The sequence below is a fragment of the Melospiza georgiana genome, chromosome 2, assembly GCF_028018845.1.
Source record: "Melospiza georgiana isolate bMelGeo1 chromosome 2, bMelGeo1.pri, whole genome shotgun sequence".
Taxonomy (NCBI): Eukaryota; Metazoa; Chordata; class Aves; order Passeriformes; family Passerellidae; genus Melospiza; species Melospiza georgiana.
The window spans coordinates 69,894,167-69,906,896 of record NC_080431.1 but is presented as its reverse complement, the minus strand read 5'-3'; the positions used below and the strand labels follow the sequence as shown (position 1 = coordinate 69,906,896).

At 44.0% G+C, this 12,730-nt stretch overlaps 1 protein-coding gene across 1 annotated transcript in view; it reads right to left on the bottom strand.

The window, feature by feature from the left end:
• Positions 1 to 12,036, bottom strand: part of MTMR2 (myotubularin related protein 2) — a 62,834-nt gene extending 50,798 nt beyond the window's left edge. The window contains exon 1 of the mRNA XM_058043844.1: positions 11,957 to 12,036. The gene's annotated coding sequence lies outside the window, so the exon portion shown is untranslated. The remainder of the gene's footprint in view (positions 1 to 11,956) is intronic.
• Between the last annotated feature and the right edge of the window lie 694 nt (positions 12,037 to 12,730).

The window sequence follows — 12,730 nt, the reverse complement described above, 5'->3', positions numbered from 1 at the left end:
TCTAGGTCAAAAAAATATGGCTGAGATGGAGACATTCCAGCACCTCAGGCTTCAGGTGGCTGAAGCAGTGCTGCACAGGGACAGACAGACTGCCATCAGGGAGATGGCTGATTGACAAGACGTCTGGCAAGAGATCTCCTGGGCTGTGATGAAGCAGCCCATGTCCTGACCTGCAGCTTTCTCCCTCAGACAGCCCAGGCAGCTGCCTCAGCCAAGGGAATCTCCACGCTGCATGACTGCTGTGGCAGAACAGGAACTCACTAACCCAACTTCAGGTGTCCCCTGGTGGTAGAAGAACACCCACTGTCTGCTAGCCCTGCCTGTGGAAAACACTGATTCCAGAGCTCAGGACATCCTGTGGCACAGAACTAAGACACCTGGGTGGTGCTGCTATCTCCTATATCAGAGCAAATTTGGATTTCCCACTGCATCCCACAGAAGAAAGAGAGCTGGCAACATCTGTCTCCACAAGTACTTTGAATAAAGACAAAAGCCATGATGGAAATCCTACATACAATTCAAAATCATCCTTGCAGTTAATCAATATTTATATCTACCTTATAAACATTGACATCCTTGCTTTAAAAACTTATCAAGCCAGAGAAAGACACACAAGTAAAAACCTATATAGGATTTTGATGCAAATACAGACATTCCCATGCCAAGTTGCAAAAATTAGCAAGGAGAAAGAAAAAAAAAATGGAAACAACAAATCTTTCGTTTTCTTGTTAATTTTTATTTTTTAGGAAAAGTCTATTAACTTTTTAAAAGAAAGAAAGAGAAACAAGAATTATATTAATGAGTACTTATCTTAAGACAGAAACAAGAACTCAATAAAAAGACAGATGCAACTTCTCTTTTACAATTTGTATTCTGGCAGCACCTCAATTTCTAGCTATGTACTAAGAACCAGTTGTGTTTAGATTAACCAAATATATGTGTACTTCTCACAGTTCATGTGCTGTCTCGGTTTTTTCTTTAGCTTCCTTCCTATGTTCCTATTCAAGAAACACCTTAGTTAGAATATAACACATATTGTTAAACTTTCTGATTTTCTTTAAAACACATACCACACAACCCCTCACTCCAATAAACCTAACACCCACAGGAATTAAAAATACCAGTGATTTACTAATCAATGACATTACTTGTTCCATCCTGGGAAAAATCAAAAGAAGGAGGAAAGAATGTATAAATATAGCCAATGTGAAGAGTCTTGTATCACCCAGCAAAACTGTAACACCTTGCTAAGCTTTCACAGACACTACACAGCCATGTGCTCTGCCACATTCAGCTCAGAAAAAAAGAGTGGGAACATTTTATTCTGTTGACAGTTCAGCCCCTGCATGAAATTAGTCCCTAACAAAATCTCAGTGCTCAAGTCAGAAAAGTATTCAGTAATTTAGCAGCTTTGTTTCCTGAAATTCCACCTAGGCCAACACAAGATGTTTCCAGAAACACAGAGCACTGGTGTGAGGAGTGAAGACTGAGAAGGGATCTCAGCAGTATCTCCAAGGTGGCTGCCAAGGGGATGGCGCCAGACTCACTTTGGTAGTGCCGAGCAACAGGATGAGGAGCAAGGGCCATAAACTAAAATACAAGAAGCTCCATCCCAACATGAGGAAGAACTTCTAGGGTACATGATGAAAACAACAGTCTTTTAATTCTTCTGCCTTGCAGTGAAATGAGGAATACAAACTATGCAAACTCATCTGAGGATTTTCTGTTCATCAGTTCTCATTCATCTGAAATGAGGGCTAAACTAAGATCACCCACAGCCACTTCCTCCTGCCACTTCTGCTTCCTCAAGCAGATATCAGTGTATGTGAAAAAACAAGTAACTCAAAGGGAGTAGGATCAATGAGGTCAGAATAGTTTGCCTCTGCCTTATGGATAACATGGGTGTGTTTGCTTCTACTAAACCAAGGGGAACCCAGGCAGTGGAGTTTAGACAGCTATTCAGCCTTCCTGGAGTGGATCCCTACCTTTGCTCTACTGAATTACTTGTGGAGTTTATTGATTCTGCTGAGGGTAGAGAGGTTTTAGATACCTACTTCCCATGGAGATATAGCAATTTAGATACCTACTTCCCATGGAGATATAGCAATCTGAACCAGAACTTACCCTGGTTTCCTGAAGATCAGTGTCTTGTGGCAGAGTAGTTTGTATTTGCTGCGTGTTTAACTGAACACAGCCTTTTGCAGACACCAGAGAAAGCAAATGGGAAGAAGAAAATGCAAAATTAACAGAATATAATGTATTTCTCCAACTTGAGAGAAGCCTTGTCCAAGACAATCTGCACATATTCATGATATCCTTCTCATCTAGGTATTCCCTTGTGTGGCAAATCAAAGTAACTTTTTCTGTAAGGGAAAAACTGCTGTGCCCTCTCTTCCTATAACCATTTTTGCTTAAAAGCAAAACTTGTCACAAGTTACTATTTTCACTTCTCTGTAACACATGGCTAAAACTGTCTAAATGTTAGAAAAATTATCAGTGGACAAACTAGACAAATATATACACATACATGGAGAAATGGGGCTTAGGAAAACAGACTACAAATCTCTGCTCTCTTCTCAGTTACAAATATATTTAGTTAACATGTAAAAAAGAGGGATGCTGTGAGTTAAGAAATAGCTCCTTCCTTTTTTGGAGTTGAGAACAACCCAAATTCAATGCTCTCTTTGCCCTTACCACAACGATGGGGAGGGAGTTCTGTGTAGGTGGTCACATCTGAATTACTCACTGTAGGCTCTACTTAGAGTCACTGTGGAGAAACTGAGATGACTCATTGTCTACAAAATTGATTCTTTCTCATTGTCTTCAAAAATAAAAAAATTAAGAAAAAAAAAAGAAAAACCACCAACCCAGAGATTACCAGAACTCTGTATTGATCCAATCAGATGAGAAAAATCTCATGCAGGATGCCTGTATTTTTCTCTATGAAAGGTGGAAACAGAAAGTGGAATCCGAATGTGTAATCTAGAATCAGAGTATGTCTTAACAAAAAAAGGTGAACTCTGTCTTTCTGTGGTGCTGGAGACAGGGATCATCAGCACATGCTGTACCCAAACAGGTGGGAATACTGAAAACCCAAGACTGCTCTGCTGGCACAAACCCTGGACACATCCACACCAGTCCCCCCACATTCTCCTCCTCACACCCCAGTCTTTAATGACTACTCTGTTAGCATGCTGCTTCACCTTTGAGGAAAAAGACTTGGGAAGCACTCAAGCACTCCCTCATAAGGTGCGGGGACTCATTTGCTGTGTGGGAGTGAGATACCAATTCTAAGACTGGAAGACACAGCCTGAATTTTCAGGAAGAGTCTACTCCAAAAGTCAACTTGGGTAAAATATGAACAGAAGATCCCACATTTTTAATTTCTTTTCAGAGAAGTTCTACTTACAAGTGAGATGCTGATCAATTGTGATTTGTTAAAAGTATCTATCTGCTGGTTAAATCAACTGATTTTGACAGTAACCCTTCAGCAGTTCATCTCTGGTACTACAGGTCCCAGTGACCTGCCCTTACCTTCAGCATCTGCTCTCCACAGCAGGCAGACAGGCCCTTCAATCTCACAACTGCACCAAAGTCACTCCAGCCTCCAGCCCTTTCCTGGGCAGATTAAGCTCAATCTGTTCATGAAGGCAATCCTACTACCAATGTGTGCAATCTTTCTCTTTGAGTAGATCACTGAGCAGTGATATCAGCTGAAGTCAACAATGGGGTTTATTAAAAAAGCAATAAAAGCAGCACAACTGCTTTATTTTCACTAAAGGCAGAAGGTATGAATGAGGGTGTGGTTCAGCTCAGTTTCATTTATCAGTTCATTTTGTACCGGGGTAGAAACACAACAAACACTTTGATCACAAAACACCAAGCAATGATCACAGGTATATTCACTCCAGCAGTTAGATTTTGTACAGAAAAAAATAGCTGGGTTAACCTTTGGCCCTGCCATTCAGTACTGCCATTGTTCTTCATAGGCCATAAGCTTTGCAGTGAATTTTCAAGGCCTTGGGACGTGTCATTTTTGCTTTGCCTTTTCTTGGCCTGCTTGTAGCATTGGTTTAACTAGTTTGGGTGTGACTGCAATTCCTGTAACTGGTCAGGCATGTGTATCCCCTCTGTTTTATTTTTGTCTGTGTGTGGTACAACAACAGTTTTGCACAGACAACAGTAAAAAGCAGCTATTCTATACAGAATATTTACCACTAATGTAACTTTGTAGAGAGAGACGTATCACAGCAGAGGACTTGAGAAGTGGAGACACAGGGTGTGGCATGGAAGAGTAGAGGCACAGGGTGAGAAACGGGGCACAGGCTTGGCACCTGAGACCATGGCCATAAACAAATCACCAATGGTCAACCAAAGAAATGCAGACCTGGAGCTGGACAAAACTGGCCTCAGAGATAACAAAGAGAACAAAGGAATTGTATCTAATAACAAAAAAGCAACTATGCATAGCAAAAACTCAGATGCAATGTGGAACTACAGACCAATGAAGAAAAGAATCAGGTGTAAAGTTGTTTTACCAAACATACTAAAATGACCTCAGGTGGGTCGTACAGGAAAGAGAAAGAGAGAAAAAGAGAGAGAGAGAAAGAGAGAAAAGAAAGGAGAGAAAGCAACATGATGAACCTCATACCTTTCCCAAGAAAGCATTTCAGATGCTGACAATTTGCTCTAACACCCACTACTACCACAATAAAATCAGCAGCCTTGGAACCCAGAGGAGCAGAACAGGAGTGAACCTAACACCAGGAAGAGGGATAGAAACCAAGAACTAAAGGTACAACAGTTTTAACTGCATTATTATTCTTTCTTTTTCTGTAATAATTGCATCTGGATTCATCGTGATTAGACTTCCAAAAATTCAGTTACGCTAAGAATAAATTCTTTGCAATATAAAAACACACTGCCTTTTTGGCTGTGAACAAGGTTTTGAGTGTAACACTTTGTCTGGACATGCAGTCTTCACATCACAGTAAATAACTCCAGATAAAAATGTTGTTTTATTCTAAACAGGTGTTGCCAGTCTTCCCAGAACAAAGGAAAAAAAACCTCTATAAACTGCTGGTTTTCCAAATACTTCAGCAGAAATACAATCACGCACCCATACCTGACCCAGACCAGATTTGAATCATTGGGTGACCTAGCATTAATGGTTCTGGAGCCATGGCCAGAAGACTACAGAAGCCAGATCTGTAAAGTGGGAGCATTTGTAAGGAGCTAACAAAATTACGAGAAAATCACCTTGAAGGGGTTATGGACTCAAAAACTGCTAACACTTTCTCTTCATCAAATCTATCAGGGTTTAGAAAGCAATGGCAAAGAATTCACGTAGCAGAGAAGCGAGAGAGAAATAAAAAAAAAAAAAGAGCTACCTTGAAATCAATGGAAAATTACTGAGTGAGAACATTCTCTGGCAAAAGTAACTACAGATGGTAGGAAAGGGAAGAGCAAATACTTGAAAAGTTCCACTGATTTTTTTGTTGTTGTCTTTCACTGATTTTTTTCTTCAATTAGCTCCCAGTACTGGGGCAATAAAAAAGCAAGATGTTCTTTCAGTTAAAAATGAAGATGGGGTAATTACTGTGACAGTGTCTCTCCTATATTCTCACTTCCCTGGGTTATCCCAGACATCTCCAGAAACCAAACACTTAATTCCCTTCCTGTCACACTCTTCCCTCATGGTGGAATGGGGTTCCCATGGACAATTAAAAAGACTTTTTCATTGCTGTATTACAACTACACTTATACTTAACACCCATATATCAAGGTGACCTCTGGACTGTTTCCTTCTTTTTTTATGAAGGCCTGTTGTTTGTTTTCCTTGATTGACCTTTCTGGTAACACAGAATATCCTGAACTAGAAGGGACCCACAAGGACCAAGTCCAGCTCCTGAGTCAACAAAAGCCCTTTGGTGTATGGATCAGGTCTCATTTTACACTGCTGATACCCTCAGAACTGAAACACCAATAACAGTAAAGCAGGTCGTCAGGAAAAGATTAATGAAAAAGAAGATGTGGACAATTGATCTGCTGCGCCATTAAAGAGGTATTATGACCTTTCCAAATGCAGTTCTTGCCTGTACACACGAGGTGTAAAAGAATTAGCAAAGGAAGGGAGATGATAAAACATCAGAAGTAGGTAACAAAATATGTTCGAGATAGGTGTTAACCTATCAGGAGCACAATCATGCAACAGATAGGAATAGTGTAACTTGACACTGTCAGGTCATCCACAATCTTCACATTCAGGTTCTGTGATTGCAGCCCTGCTGTAAATAGCCTGTAGTAAAGGAACTACGTGTACAACTCTGCGCTGTCTAGCAAAGAGACTGCTAGTCAGCACAGCATTACCATCTCTCTTCAGAGAAGGCAGTGCTTGATGGGACCCAGGAGAGTCGTGCTCTGAGCCCAGCTTCACTCCTTGCCAGTTGTCAGATCCTGCCTCATGTCTCCACTGCAGTTTCTCATCTCATCCTTAGACATTCTCACACTGTGCCCAATCTCTTAGCAAGGAGTCTCAGTACTCACCTGCACTTCCAAGAGCTTAGTAAAACTGCCCACCAGGCATTATTAAATATAGAGTAGTCCTGGCTAAGGCACAAAATAAATTAAATAGCTGGTCCACATCTCCTCAACACAGAAAGCATCACCATCTGTACAGCAGCTAGAACTATGATACTGCAAGTTCCTGTGAGGCTTTTAAACACCAGCGTAACCTTAATTACAACACAATGAACAGGCGGGTGTCATTTGTATTTTATATTCTCAAATGGAAAATATGCTTAAACCCAAATATTTTTGTCATCAATAAAAAGCATTTTATTGAACAGTCAGAACTGGGACCAAGAGATATGCATGTGCCAGACAGAGGAAAACTTTTAAGCTGAAGGTCTCGCACTCTGGGACCAGTAGAAATGGTTTCTGCTGAATGCAGAAGCAGAAATGTGCATGGCAAAGACTGCTAGTAAAAATAATTTGTGAATTCTTTAGAGGTAATGGTTTCTCTTCACTGCTATAAATTAAAAGCTCTAAAGTCCTTTTCACTAAATGTTATTTTCATTATTTTCTGCACCAAACCCTGAGACTATTGAAAAGATTCTCCTCATTTTACAGATCTATATGAAGGCAGAACTGCTATTTCTCTTCACAATACACAGTACACCAGAAAAAACAACCCTGTCTCAGAATGGACTTCAGTTGCAAGTAAGTGTTAAAAATTATCACTCATTTATTGAAATCGATAATAATGAGCCCATCTGGAGTTGCTAATTGTTTGTAGGCTTAGTGTCAAGTTCCTGAGATGCAAAACCAGTTCAACACTCAGCCAGCAATGTACTTGTCTTTAATATAACAACCTTGCTTTGCACTTATAAGAAATCAAATGCAAGAAATGCTCTCAAAGCCCATGAGGAAAAAGACAGCTACTCGCATTTCACCAAACACCAGAACTGGCAAAAATCTTCCCTTTCAAACTCTAACTTCAATGACTCATCACAGAACAACTCAATCAGCAAAGCTCACACATCTGGTAGCAATGTGGTGCTACAGCTAAAGCCCTCCTCAGCCAACAGCTCACAGACCCTACTCCTTCCAGCATCACTCTCACCCATGGGGAAAGAATTCCTTCAACACAGCCTTAAATCAGACCAGGTATTGACAGAGCCTTATTTGAGACAAGGGGGGAGTTCATACCTCATGGAGTTACTGGTTCAACAGACCTTGCTGCACTGATTTACACCGAGTTTATGTTTTCGGATTTATCCCTGCAAACATAAAGACAAGGAGCATGATTGCTCTCATATGCCTCAGTAAACGTGCAGTGCATCGGATCCACCGCGCCTGCAGACCTCTGTGGATGATAAACACCAGAACAAAGGTGATAACAAGCAACCAAGAGAGCCGTGACATCAAGCATTGCCACAGTCATGCTGCTGGGAAATATCTACCCACTGCCTTACCTTTCTCTAATTTTATACTGATGTTGAAATATCACTGACATCTCCTATAGCAGTTTTTTAACCGTACCATCACCTCCACACTTTTGCACAGGCAATACAAATTTATCTTCAGCAGACCTAAGAGAAAGCCTCTAAGTATCTTACTGGACCATTGTTCAGACTGAACTATGATATGCTTTTTCTGAGGAATACAGAGAGATGTATGCTCATTCAGAAACTACAGAACATAACCACATGGGCTGCACGAACAAAATGCCTAATCACTTCTCATGGAAAGTAAATATAAGAAGTTTGCTACCACTTTTTTCCCTAAAGTCATGTGTTCTGCTGAAGTCATACACAACTCTGTCTGGCTTTCCTTTCACAAAAGGAAAAGATCATGGTAGAATTTTGTTGGCTGTCCCTTTGAATTCCAGAGGTCAGACGGTCCGTATGACACCTCAAATCTGCAAAAACAACAATGCAACAAACCCACCAACAAATTCATTTTAAGAATGGTCTTGGAAGAAATCTGAATAACCAGCACAGCTGAACTGTGTTTATCACTCACTCACCTAAGATCCTCAGGCCATTCTAGAGATATCCATAACATTGAGAAAAGCTCGCTCTTCTGGACATAAGCATACTGTAGCTCATCAAACATTTGAATCAGTGTTTTACCTCACTCCTTCTTCTGTCTCACGGGTTGTTCCTGGACAGACACTGCAGACACACAAGCACGCCTTGCAAGCTGCTGATCAAACACCACCACAGCTCTTTATGAGTAACTGGCTCATAGTCATGTGCCTTCCATGAGGACAGGATGGAAGGGGAATGCCCACCCTAAGTGCTGACCTCTGGAAACCACAGAGAGCTGCAGAACGCGGTGCCGTGCCACACAAAGCCAGCTCTGGGTGAGACGGCTGAGCCTTGAAAAGCAGAACAGCTGGCTCAGCACAACCATGAGGGCAGCTGAGTTAATTAGCTGTGACCTGCTCATCTGAAACTAACTCGGTATTTTCACAGAGAGCTGGCCATTTTTTACCCTGTACAAACAACTTCACTCTAAGTCTTATTAGGAGTTTTTCAAATGTTTTTCTAGTTGGGACAGAAAGCAGGTAACATTTGTTTAATTATTCCTGCATCTTCCTCAAGGACCACAAGTACTGCACATTACTAGGGTCTACTAAAATATCAAAGCAACTTTCACTGTCAAATGCCCTTATTGCCATATCTCATGTGCTTTACTAAAAGACAAACCTACAATGTTCTTCAGGACACTTATTCAAATGTGAGCAGCCCTATGTATAAGTAAACTCTATCAAGCATGTCTCCTTGAGGAGCTAGATCTTAAATACCTCCAGAAATAATAACACTTCCAACCAGGAGCTGAGACAACCTAAAGAATGCACTGCTGTATGTATTTCATATTAGCACCTTTCCAAGTCTTCTAAATCTTGCATACAACAATTCAGTAACTACAATTCAGTACAGCTTCACATGGCTAGGTAATGGTGATTTGGGGATGAGTGACCTTTGAGTCATTTTTTGATTTTTGTTCCTTTTAAATAAAATGAATTAGCAAAACTGATGACAGCATCCTCATGATTCATTGTGTTCCTCACATCATCCCCAAAGCTAACTTCTTCTTTTTAAACAAAATCATTTGGTGAAAATGTGTCATAGGTTACAATTTGAAGCTGATCTAGCTGCTAGATCACAGTCATAGAGATTAAATATTTCAATGCATACAAATAGTCCAATTAGATTCAGAATTATTTGGATGTATAAAATCAAATAGCAATACAGCTTTAATGAAAAAAAACCCCTGATGATAATCAATCTACTGTCCAATTTATAGACAAATATTTATTTGTGCATATGCATCACTGCAAGGGAAGATGATAATAAACATTCTGAAGGTCACCAGCCATCTCTCATTACAAGACCCTGGTTTTATTTTCTGGTAATTTTGCCCTAACCTTGAACCATTTCAACTAAAAAGTTCCACAGCGTACACCAACTCAAGATGAGGGTAATTTTATTAATAATTACAGACAAAAAGCATCAATCTATTTCAAATACCTATATTTTGTTTGGAGTACATTAAACCCTCCCAACTGGTTAGCTTTCTTCTACGGGCTCTAGATGTTCAAGCAGAGACTTGAGATTCTGAAAGCTTTTGAATAAGCCTTTTTTACATCCCAAGGAATCTGTTAAGAGTCTGGGCTTGGAGGACACAGCCTTGTGCATGCTCAACAGCAACAGATTTATCATCTCAATTTCCCCACGGTTCCATTTGTGCAGGGCACGCTGCCGAGAGGCTCAACAGGAGCTTCCTTGTAGCCACTGGCTCTTCTGAGTTAAGCTCTCTTTAGTGTCCACAGGCCTCTTACAGTGAATGACCTCCAGATGGGTTCAAGTTGCCTGAGCTGATGCACAGATAAAAAGAAGAATATATTGGGTCAGTTAGGTAAGGGGGGAAGAAGCGTGCAGGTTCTGGCAGGGCACTGGTAGAACTGCACAAGGAAACCAGTGCAGAGAGCAGTGAACAGAAGAATTTGATGAAGAAGGGTGAAATGAGGGTCAGGAGTCATGAAGGACGCAAGAATGAAGAAACCCGAGTGCAAGCTGGGCATTGCCTGTCTGAGGAGCAGCTGGGTAACAGCCAAGCAGGGGAGTTTTGAGATGCTGGCAACAAAGTGGCCACCAGCACCTCGGGCTCTAAGAACAGAGGCTCTAGGATCCAGGGAAGGATCGCCCTCTGCCCAGCTTTCAATAGAGCATTTCTGGAATACTTCACCCAGGTATTAGCCTCACAGTGCAGGAAAGTCACTAGGGAGCTAGAGGGAGTAAAGGAAAGCACCACTGGGATAGCAGGGCTGGAGCACCCTGACTGTATAGAAAGACTGGGGAGAGACTGCTTTAGGGGGACCAAAAAGGCAGCCCCAGTGCTACTGGAAGATATACAGGAGATGCCAATGGGTTGTCCAGAGAGTCTGTGTGCACTTCATCTTTGTAGGTTTTCAAGATCAAACCGGGTAAAAGATCTGATCTTTAAGCTGTCTCTGGTATGAGTGGGAAGCTGGACTCAGGGATGCTGAGATCTCTTCACCCAGAGTTATCCAGTGATCCTACAAACTGGCACAGCAAGGGCAGCCAGAAACTGTCAGCAGCCATCAGGATATCCAGTTCCTGGGCTCTAGCACAACACCAGGGCTTCCCACTCCACCAGCCCTATCAGCCTCTCAGTGCCTGCCCTTGCTACCCTACTGTAACCCTCTCCATCAAACACAAGGCCCAAGCAGGATGTGCTTTCAGTCACTAAATTCAAATTACACTGGTAGTTCATGGACAGTGAGAAGAACAAAAGTCTCCTTCCAGCTTCCGTGGATTAAGGACCTTGAATATTACCCACATGGCATTACAAGCCATTCAGACCAAAAAGCCAGGCTCTCAGAAAAAAACCATGATGGCAAAACCACAGAGGCTCAAGACACCACAGGAAATTTGCTCCTGAAGAGGACAAGGCCTGGCGAGGGCATGGCAGCGAGCTGAAAGGCAGCTCCCAGGCGGGTGCCGCGCCTGCCCTGCCAGCACCGCTCACCTGTGCGCCCATCTGCCATCGCAGGTACCAAGGGCAGGGGCAGCGCTCTGCCTATGCAGGGATTTACCGAGAGCCCGGTGCAGGCAGCATCTCCTGCCCGGCTTAAAGGCCTGAAAGAGAGAGCGCCTGTGCCGCAGCCGAGCAGAGCCCACGCCTGCCTTCCTGCTCCGTCACCCCACGGCCACCCCCAGCGCAGGTACACCCCAGCAGGACGGAGCCGACCGCGGGGAAGCGCGGGAGCCTCCTGCCCACGGAGGGAGCAAACAGCACCAGCTCAATCCCTCCATCCCTCCTGGCGGCCCCTCCCCGCTCCCTCCCTCTGCCCCACGCCCCGCGGTGCTCCCCGGCCGCCGAGCCCCGCGGGCGGGGGCGATGGCTCTGCGGCGGGCGGTACCTGGACAGGGAATCGCCGCTGGGCGGCCGCGCCGCCGCCGCCCGCCCGGCGCCCAGGCTCTCGCAGCTGGAGCTGCCCTCCATGGCGGGCGGCCCCGCGGCGGGCGCTGTCCCCGCGTCCGTCAGCCCCGGCGCCCGGCGGGGCGGGAAGCGGCCATGCTGGCCCGGCGTGCCGCGCGGGGGGCGGGCAGAGGCGGGGCGCTGAGGGGGCCGAGCCGCCGCCGGCTGCGGGAGCGGCGCTTGGGGCGTGAGGGTGCGGGGTGGGCCGCGGTCCCTCTTTATGTCCTCTTGAGAACCGAGGGAAGATATCAGCTCCCGGGTTCCATCCTCGGAGCACGGTGGTCGTTCCTAGGGGCAAGGAAGTGGTCTGTCTCAAGCATCGCTCTTGAAGTCAGCTCACCTGCGTTAGGCTTTCAGCTGGCTTGTGTACCCACAGTTAAAACAGTTGCGCTGCTCACATTTGTAATTGCCCCTGTCTGCTCGAGGATCCCCACTGAGTCTGTCCAGTCTGTCCCTCGAGTGGGTGGAGCAGGGGCTGTGGAAGGTGGCAGGTCACAGTCACATTCTCTGCGAAGTTACCCGACGGAAAGCTCCAATGCATCCATGGCGATCTGTGTCCCGAGGGCTTTGCAGGCACAGTTCGGAATCCAGTGTTCTGCAGGAAGAGCCATGGTATGCCCAGTTCCTTGAAGCAATCGAAGAGCGGGAGAAAAGCTCTTGGCTTTGCTTAGAAAGACTGAGGGACTACATCTTAAGCCTCCCATATCAAGGATGC